Raw genomic sequence first — 11116 nt, 5'->3', positions numbered from 1 at the left:
GAAAGTTCGTCTCGAATGGCATGCTTTCTCCGAGCTACCAACAAAAGTAAAAGAAAAACGCCGCAGATACTGATAACCCTCCCTACCCGATTCTGCTCCATTCGTTACAAGTAAATACCATGATAGAGAAAAGCAATAAATTTTCAGATTACACAGTATCATCAGAGCAACCAGAGAAACTCATTACAAGCTACTTATTAGGGTCCCTATTGTGGTAAGCCACTCGAATAGATTTAGAAGAACACGATAACCTCAGGATTCGCATATCTAAAAATGGTGAGCAAGTTTCCATCAACCACTTGTATTGAGGCCGTTTTACACGGGGCACGGAATTGATGCAGGTTAGAGCTGAATTTATTTCTGAAATGGTGTGGAATTGCGCGAATGTATGAACGAAATTAGATTAAATCCACGCATTCTCGCATGTGTTCTAGCAATTCACCGCTTTAAACGACGCAATTTCGATTGCGCCTTCGCACGTACGTCAGACTGCGCAATTCCGTGTACCGTGTAAAACGGCCTTTACTAACGATTCTGTTCATTTGACGTCTTGATGCTCACTCAGCCAGAGCAACGTAGGTTCGACACACCACCTTTCACCTTACAAATATGCATACCGAGAAATATTAATCTGTCAGCAAATTGGTAAAATGTAGCTCAGCGTCTGAGTAATGCTTGTGAAATGCTACCACAGTAGATGATATCGTTCATCTAGTTGTTTTCTGGGATCTCAATATTTCCTGTTTTTATATCATTAACTTCTCTCACCTAAGATTTTTTTATTATTATCATCTCTTACACAGCACATCACCAGTATTCATTTATCTGCGTAATTTCATCAAAGGAGAAGTGAAAATCTTTCAAACGAAACCACATGGTGATCGATACAGTCTACAAGGAAATGGAAACGATAAACACCAATATCCACTTCTGTGGAGATATTTTGGGCGCATTTTGATAGCAATACTATTATTTCAATATAATCATTTGAAAAAACTAGGCTTCAAAGCAATAATTATTCTTCATTTTTGACCACCAATCACTTTACTTACAACACCAATATTCCAGTATAGTCATATGAAAAAACCTAGGCTTCAGAAAAATAATTATTTTCTATTTTTAACCACCAATCACGGAGGGCTATAGCCAATTTGATAGGTTCATTAAAGTTGTGCGTAATCATCCATGATGAATTCCTTCTCATGAAGAGTACCTTCACTGATTAATACCGACAGTCATCCCGGATATGTAACGGAAAGTACGGGGAAAATCCGGGAGGGGGGACTTTTCACCCTGTTTATCCGGCCATGCCCTTAACAACATGACGACGTTCCCAGTAAGTGGAATGAAACGTTGAGACAAATATTAAGCACGCAGACGTACACCCGAAAATGAATTTTAATAGTGCATGATAGCATTAAGTTTACGCAATCATTAAGTCACGAAAAAAGACTCTGCGATGGGAAGAGATGCGTCTTCATAAGGGTTGTGCTTTGTTCGGTTATCAATCCTAATTTTCGCCTCTCGGCATTTCTCCCCTTCATCTGCGCCACCAAAAGTCAATCAAACCAAGACGCTTGAAGAATCTAAGGCTTCCTTCTCTTCTCTCGGAAATCAAAACGCCCCAACGCACGCATGTCGACCTTCGCTTTTTTCCGACGAACCAACCATCCTTACCCTTGCACGAGGGCAGAAGGGTATAAAACGTACTGGCGTGCCATCCACTCCATCAGCGATCTTTTGAAGGGGATATAATCGAGAATGGATGCGCTGAAAGAGGAAAGAGGCCCAGGAAAAGATAAGGATGCAATCCTAAGAGCAGAATACCTTATGGGAACACAGGCAGGAGGAAAAATGTTTTGCTAGGTCCATCAGTCTTCACTGGGCGTTAAACCCTTGAGTTTTTCCGTGATAACAAATCACCAATTTCCCTATGCACACAGTTCATATACGCTTGATTTCCGAATAATAACTTGAATTTAATTGCTATTTTTGTGAATTATGTCGCATATCATATTTTTAGATACATAGATTTGGAAGCCTTAGTATTTAATTTATTAACTATAATAAAATTTGCCTGTTGAAGGCTAAGTTTTCTGGAAGGATAATTTTATTGCTCATAGGCACGTATTTCAGTGTATGATATTTTGCATACATTGTTGCTAGGGATTATAAACTCCTTTTGTATACATAATTCGCAATAAAGGAAACCCTACACTCACCACCCATAAAATAGTTAAGTTGGCTAACTAAAAGGAGTAATTTAACTTATATCTCCAAAACAATTAGCTATAATTTTAATCATGAATGACGAATGTTTATTTCATACATTCTACTGTCTTTGAACGACACAAGTTGTACACATCAGCTTCAATTTAGCTGTACAATAACCGTAATAAGTTAATGAGAAGGAAAAAAATATTTACAAAAAATACAATTCGATCACATCTGTTAAAAATCTAAATGAACTTTTGAAGAGTTTACAATTATTTCATTCACATTTTGCAGCCATTTTCATTTTTGCATGAGAGTATTTTTTTTATTTTGAGTGAATGTTGAATTCAAAAAGTACACATATAAATACAAGAATACAATATCGTATCGTTGCGTACTGAAAACCATTCATGGAAATACCTTTTCTCTCGTCACAAAGGTAACGGTAGGTTTACATAGTTTATATTCGAAACTAAATTCTTCGCATGAATTATAAATGTTAAAAATTACCCAAAAAACATGCCGGAAGTTCGTATGATTTTTCCTCAAATATTTAGTCTTACGAGTGGTGCGATATTTTACCCATTTAAGAAGATTCCACAAACTTTCACGCGGAGCAGCGAGCAGCATTCTCTGACTTTCAACAGGTGTATTAATATGTTCCGTGATTTCACACGCCTAAATGGATGCCTACTTACGCGTCATTCACGCCCCTTACAGATGCAATTCTTAGCAGGCACTCAGAAAGACAATATGGAAAGGTCATCTTTAAGGTTCACTGGATATGCCCAAAATTGTCAGAGCTATGGCAGGTATTTAAGAAAATTGGTGTTAGGATTTATGCATCGTGCAGAACTTCGTCAGAAAATTCCACCTAGATAGCAAAAACTAAAACAAAATGAATTACATTAGGGAATCTATAAATGAAAATTCCAACGTTAGGTTTACTGAGGGTAGGCTGAAATTGCTGGGGCTGTGGCTGGTATATTTTAATATCCTCGGCACATTGCCGCCGACCAGGTCTGGTGACAGCGGTAAAAAAGGGTTTCATCTTAGTGCTACTAATTATTATGATGCACTTTACATGTCAGACCACACTTATAGCCAGGTTTGTTCCTTTTAGTAGTGCCGAACATTGAAAAAAAGATAAATGAACATTTCTTATTTCATTATGCTAAGGGATTTAATATGAAGGTAATATGCGTTCACATACCTAACCACTAAATTATAAAATCGTTGTGCTAAAAAACATTTTTACATTCATTCCAGTTATCAATTTCACCAATGCATCTTAAAGGGATTACATAAATTGACCAACTGATTCGTACATCTAGCTGGACAAATAGATAATATTAGCTAAAATACTGAAGATAATATTTAAGAAAGCATGAGGGAAGCATAAATAGGAAACTACCAAAGACTTTGAACCTAATACCTTGTATTTTTGGCTAAATAGCTCTAATGTAAAACGATTTTTTTCACGACCAGATTTAAGATATTTTGACCAGAGGTTTTTGTAAAAGAGATGGTTGAACATTGAACTTAATTGCTAAATTTATTATCTACTTTACTCGTTTGAGGCATCAATAATGCTAAAGTTTCTCACTCAATCTCATATATGCACTTCAATCCGCATGTAAGTGTGCACTTGGTTCACGCTGGTTTACAGATTGTTGCCCAGGGTCACCTCCCATGGCAAGGACAACATTTTTACGATATTTTCAAAAGCGGAGTTAAGCGATAAACAGTTTTCCAAGCGGAGCGGAGTAGATAGATGATATCATTTCCGATGATGTCAGCTCCACGGAGAAATTGGATTGTGCTGGGAAATCACCGTCGCCTGCGGGAGACTGCAAAACAAAAGTCCAACGTGAAAATTAATACGCTTCTTGTGACGATTGCTTTTACCTTCAGGCGTCTGCAGGCAGGAGGCATTTCGTTAACGTAACCACCTGAATGTTTTAGTAAGAGACAAGAGATCACAAATCTAAGAGTAAGTTCTTCAGTCACGCTCGGATAAACGCCCTGAGGTCTTGAAAAGACGTAGTCAAGAAAGAAAGACGCTTGCGACGGGAATTTGATTACAATTTCCCCACTTGAAACAAAATCAATCGCTTTACAGCGCGGAGGAATGCTTTTGAAAGGAGGGCAGGGGGGAATATTGCGAGATATATAGCCAGGTCTGAAGAAAATCATGTTTTCGGCTGAATTTTCGTTTACAGATCGACGGGAATGAGACGTGGTCTAAAAACTATTCAAAAGTGCTCTCAGACATGCCCTACGGCTAAACCAACTTATTGCTGGGATAGAAAGGAAGGAATTTCTAAAATACACCGGAATACAATTTTCTCGAGGAACAAAAATTGTAAGAGTTAAGATTTTTTTATGGTACAAATACAAAACATACGAATCATGAATCTATGGACAGAGTAACAAATATCTCAAGCTTTCGATTGGCGATGATGTAACACGAAAACTTTTTGTATGCATGCACTAGGTACATTTCGATTCGTTATTAACTAAGGCTGATTTCATGAACAAAGTATTGCACACGTGTGAGCTCTGCGCAAGCAAGTCAACCAATTTTGTTGATAAAAATGTTATTGCTCATAATTAAAACATTAACGAAGAGATATTTGAAGAAAAATTTAATTTTCCAGTTCAGAGAAAACTTTTTCATAATGATCGAAAAGAATTTCTGATATATGCACAAACATTTATTTCTATAAACATTTTCTCAGGAAAACGCACATAATACACGAAATGAAAAGCACTGCAAAAAAGCTACGCGGTATGCCATTCCATTCGGCCAAATTTATCAATGTGGAAACATTATTGTCCCGCGTTCACATGCCATAAGGCATTTCACATTAAATTTTTATTTTTTTGCAAAGTTAATGTCATAACTTTCCGCCATGAATTACTTCTCCCGATAAAATATTTTTTAGTAATAAAGTCAAGGTGAAAAATTTCCAAGTACATGCCACTTTTCTACGATCATGAACTGTACTAACTCCTCACAGTTGCGTTCAGAATAATTTAATCCCTGAGACTATGAAGTCCTTGATACTTGGGAAGAGTGGCGAGGACGTGATTTTAGAGAAGAATACAATTTTACTACAGGGATAGTTATTTATTTCAACCAACAAGTTAGCATAAAAATAGGAAACTTAAACTGAAATTTACAATGAACCCTTCGTAACGATTACAAGGATGGAGGTGACAAGGAGGAAGAAAATTGGCTAGGAGTTATAAAAGAAGACAATTCTGCTTAAACATCTAACGTAGGAGAATAAGAAAGACACAAATATAGGAAATATTATAGGCTACTTTGGTATCCCATTTCCAGTTTTTTGTTAATTTTTTTATACATTCTCTCATGGTAAAAGCGGGTAGTATTCTAGATAAAAAGAGGTTATCAGAGAAACTGGATTACATCGACTATTTTGACAGCCCATTAATTTTTACTAACAACTATTTACTTTCTGCCACGACTCCGATATGACCGAAGAGATAGAGAGAAGATATTTGCCGTTAAAAACATTCATTTACAGTTTCTCCATCTGAATTAGTTAAAGGCCCAACACATACAATAGGGGCCATGAATCATAAAAGCAATGACAATTTTAGTTGGGATGAAGAGGCAAAGAAATGACGCAGGGCTCGTTGGAAGAGAACCTCGCGTGAACGACGGGTACTTGTGGATTTATCGCAGTGTACACGATAAAATCCTTTAAAAAATTATTATATTTAATGGATAGATAAAAAAACATAGAAATAATAATGATGACAATAATATTCTTTGCCAGCACGCAATGTGGAGACCATAGACCGTTATGGAGACAGAGGGGGGATGTTCGGAAAAAGAAGTGAGGAGGTGGGGGAGTGAGGAATTGGGGGTTGGGGAGAGGGATGGGGAGGGTTGTAGGTAGGGATGGTAGGGGAGAGGGATGCGCGCTGGATCCCGCAGCCTCTGGGGAAGGGCACACGACGCCGGAGAAGCTGAGCGTCGAGGTCTATCCACCCAGCTCGCTCTTCCGTCGCCCACCCCGACTAACTTCGCGGGAAACGCGCGAGGAGCGGCCGACGAACTTTCAAAGCTACGGTAAACGGAGCGAGGCGTACCATCTCGTCCCGATATATTTCCGGATGATCTCCGACGGATATCCACAAATATCAACCTCATCACAACCTCCCCTGTTAATCAAACAGAAATAATTTCCCTTCGTCCTTACGAAGAGGTTTTCGACAACTGAGGAGCGGGTAAATTTTGTCGCGCTTTCTCCGACCCGCCATTATTTTTACCTGGCCCAATCTCCGAATGCTTCTTTTTTCGTAAGTGTTTGTAGCTGAAAGCTGATTCTTTTTGAACTACAAAAAGTTTTTAAAACTATTTTCAAGCGCAAAGCGAGTTTCATTTTCTTGTGAAAAATTTTCAAGCAGCTGTCAAAGACCACAAGTGTCACAGCCAAACAAATACCTTTTCACTCGTGACGAAAGAGAAAGTGCTGTCACCCAGAATACCGTGATACTTATCAACCTCTCAAAGTGTTACTTGTGTTAGAGGTATTAATTAGAGTTAGATAGTGAAGAAGGAAGAAAGTGCAAATTCGTCTGCACCAATACACGTCTGTGCATATCTGTCTGTTGCGGTCTTACAAAACGCAATTTGACCCTTTATACCCATCTGAAACCCTTCAATAGGTGTGAAGCGTGACTAGCAAAAGGTTTGTACTACAAAGTGGGGTGACGAATGTATGCTGAAGATAAGTGATTGAAAAAGTGGACAGTATATTCTTGGTGGATGCTCCCAAGAATAAACGGTGTTGATTTTGTCCTCTGTGTGACACCTCAAGTGAAATTCCAGCCCTAAAATTCTTCTGTGCACCCCTGTGGATAAAAAACGACCTCTCTTCTCTGACAAAAAATTTATCTCCTGACCAAATTTTCTAACTGAAGTTTGAAAAAAATAGCTGTCCATTGGTTAAATGGAGGAGAGTGATATTGGAGGTAGTTCCACCTAAATATGAGCTTAGGCTGTTAGGAGAGCGCAACTGATAACAATATCGGCGAGCAAGCGGCCATAGTGACCTAAGCGAGTGACCCTGAAAAGCACGTCGCACCCGTCAACGGAGCGTGCATTTTCTTCGTGCATCGTGAGTGATCGTAAAAGAAAAAGGTTGTAGGGTTAGCAAGTTCAACGTACACTGAGATCATAGGTAATAACGTCTTCATCATTTGGGAAATACACCGGCTTCTCAATCCTGTGCACACAAAAAGTTTTTCTTCGCCCCGCAAACACTCTACCTTGGATAGCTTCCAAGCATGAATACCAATAACAGATTTTGTGTCCTCTTTCACCCGTTTGATTGAAGACCCCAAAGGTTTTCCTGAGCTTTCCGCATTCAAAATATCGGTCGTGAAGAGTTAAAATTCAAATATATCTATTGACGAAAAAAATATACGCAGGTGCAATCGAAAAAAAGTTTTAAAATCTTCGGGATAAAAAAAAAGAAAGGCAAGCTTAGCCGAGCGTCTCCAGTCCAAACAACATATTTGCTACTTCGAATTATTTCACGGAACAGCAAGTTTCAAGGCATTGGGTTATTAATTTGCACATCGTCTAGCTGGTTACGTTTTCCGGGTTATTTTTAATAATTATAATAGGCTAAGGAAGGCCTAATTAGCAAGTTTGATGCTACTGAATATCGTGTCGCCAACCAGAGATATCTATAAAAATGCCCGATTCCCAAAAACTTCCTTATTTACGATATGCGCGTGATGATATCTATGCGATAGAGATCTTAATGCAATTTAAAATCACTTCTTCGCCGAATAAAAGGAATATTTAACTCGGCACACATCTCATCCTGAATTTAAAAAAATAATTTATTTCATATATTCTGAGTTATCGATTTGTAAATCAAATAGGGCTGCGAAAACCAGCTGCATTTCCTGTGAAAATAGTAATTTCGCCGAAATTTCCTTAATTTATCAGTTCACAGAGATGGAATTTAATAATAAACTCATTAAATGCATAATAAAATTGACTTGATGCGAAAAAATATAAAAATCCAAAAAGTTAACGGAGAAATTTGATATTTGAAAACTATTATTCTATGATTCCTTCACAACTAAAAAAAGGATTCAACTTTGTGCATAAATTTTTAGCGGAAAATACCAAGGAGAAATAGAGTATATTTTTGTAAGGAATCAATTAATTAATTTTTTTTAACTCCCTTTGTTACTACAGCAACCAATTGAGCTCATCATTCCTATGATTTCACGCCATCTTTAAATTTGCTATTGAATATTTTAACAACTACATATAATGCGAAGAAAAATTTATCAATTGAGGCTCTTAGCTCTGAAAAAGTGTAATATGCCAATAAATAAAATATTTAACTTAGTCATGAATGCAATCTTTACTAATAACTATTTGTAAACAAAACTTTTATAAAAATCTTATTTTTCACTTTCATAGGTGAGATAAATTCTTATTTCTTTCGTGAGGTTGTTCAATTAGAATCATCCTTTAAGTTACCAAGTAAAAACGTTTATAAACAGCATTTCATGAAAAGGACTTCTACCTGTAAGTCACACTAACATCATTGATTTTTATATCAGTGCATGCAAAAATAGCGGTGATTACAGAAATCGACAGTTTTAAAAAGCAATTACATTTAAGCAGCGGTCAAATAGTTTATGCTTGATCTCTGTTATCTGAAGAGAGGCAATTAAATATGTGCTCCAAGATTTTACTTGCTACGGATTTCAGCAATCATAGAGTTTGTTCCCATACGTTACTATCCTCCATTTACACTTCATAATCGAGTTGGGTTTTCCCATGGCAATTTAAAAAAGTTGCTCTAAAATTCGTAAGGAATAATCACACGAGTAATAGACAATATAATCCAAACTGGTGGGTAGACGTGTGATCCACTTTATGAAATAACAAAGCTACGCATGTACAAAGGATACATAATACAATTGAATGAATGGGATTGGCTTCGCGTGAATAAATTAAAAATTCATCAAAAATATATCCGTTGCTTGTGGTTATACATAAAATTTTGTTAAAAGTGGTGTAGTGAATAAACATGTCCATTTAATAAAGGGCTCAAAGAATAAAACTTAGTCCCAAACCTTGGTTTCCCGCAGCTGTCAAAAATATAATTTGTAGCGAAGATTTGGAATCCAAAAGAAAAAAATTTCTGAACAATAATAGGAAACATTTATTGAATAATCTGTGCAAAAACAATACGTAAGATATATAAACCATGAGTATTGCGTGTCCTTTTTGAAATCATTTCGACGTTTCCAATATCCTCATTCGGATAGAACCCTCAGTTAAAGTGTGATAGCTGTTACAGTGATTAAAATGCTAGAGAACCTGACCGTCAGCAATTACAATTAGATGGAATAAAAATAGGGGTGAACATGTTTCCTCGTGGCAGCAAATATTGAAAATTAGTCCAATTGAATTATTTCTATCAAATCCCAGTAGCCACAGTTACTGAAGCATCTCTTTGGCAAGCATAAACAAGAGTCCTAAGAGAGTTAAGAGAATATACCGTCGCTAGACTGCTGAACTACTTGCATTCTGAAAGCTAAAAGCTGTCCATTTCTGTAGTCACCGCTATTTTTGCATTACCACTATATTTTTTCCAAGAAGTGCATTGAAACAGAGGAGATATTCATCGCGTGCTTGGTCTATAAATTGACTAACTATTATGACATCTACCGTGTAGTGCACTTGGGAAGGTGTTCCTTTGAGTACGCTATGCATAAAGGTGGTAAATAGTTTCATGAAAATGACCGTTCAAGAAGATTGCCTCGTAGATTTAAGTCCACTTTTAGGACCAATTCAGATCACAACGTAGAGATTCAGTGAAGTAAGTCTCACTTAGGATCACGCAAAACGTTGCACGTGCGGATACAAAGTATAACACAGTACCAAATTTACTAGGTTGAGCCAATTCCAGGAAACGAGGACGACGGCTAAAATACGACTTCTTGTCCTTCTCGAACACCTATTGAAAGCAAAAAGACGCACGCGAAACTGGGCTACGCAATTGCGGCGATATCCCATTCCAATGACAAAACAGAGTCCAAACAGTGTCCAACCTTCGCCAAAATTAAATCGCACCATCTTGGGCGGAGTTTGGGCCGAGACTGATAATATAAAATTTTAGAAAGAGCAACGTTACTCCAAGGATTTAATCTACTTGACAAGGAAAATTTTAAATGCGTCAGACGAGGGCGATAGCTAAGAGAAACAGAATATTTTAGGTGTGTACAATATCCGACGAAGCAACATATGAAATGACCAGGCTTGAGGCTAGTGGTTATGATCCAAGTAGCTTAAACATATGCGGACAAAATCTCAATTGTGACTTCATCTTTTTCTTCGTTTATAGAGTGATACATTCGCTGCAGTGAAAAAACCATAGCCCTCAACAAAGTGGACGATCCCCAAAAATAGACTTGCCTCCAGTTGTGAATTCAGTGACTCGGTGAAAATAACCGGAGTTGAGTTCTTCATGTGCCCTTTCTTCCATTACTGAGAATACCATACAGTGCACATCACTGGAAAAAATGCACTAAAAGTTTTCACAGATTATTCAGCGAAACGTAGAAAACACATTTGGAGGAAATTGGCCTTCGTGTATTTCAGAGAGCGGTTTTAATTTCCGCTATCAACTGAGTCAGTGCAACGATTCCTAGAGTACTTCATCGCATAATGAGGACCAGTAATGCCTATATCATACGAGAGCAACGATTAAAATACTCTTTACTTGACTGAAGTATACGGATCGATGATTACACTAAGTATTATACTCCCAAGAACAAACGACAGATGAGCTTGCGAGCGGCGAACGTTTAGCTTGCATCATCGATG

The sequence above is a fragment of the Ischnura elegans genome, chromosome 1 (genome assembly GCF_921293095.1).
Source record: "Ischnura elegans chromosome 1, ioIscEleg1.1, whole genome shotgun sequence".
Lineage (NCBI taxonomy): Eukaryota > Metazoa > Arthropoda > Insecta > Odonata > Coenagrionidae > Ischnura > Ischnura elegans.
The sequence above is the reverse complement of the archived record's forward strand: the minus strand, read 5'-3'. Positions refer to the sequence as shown.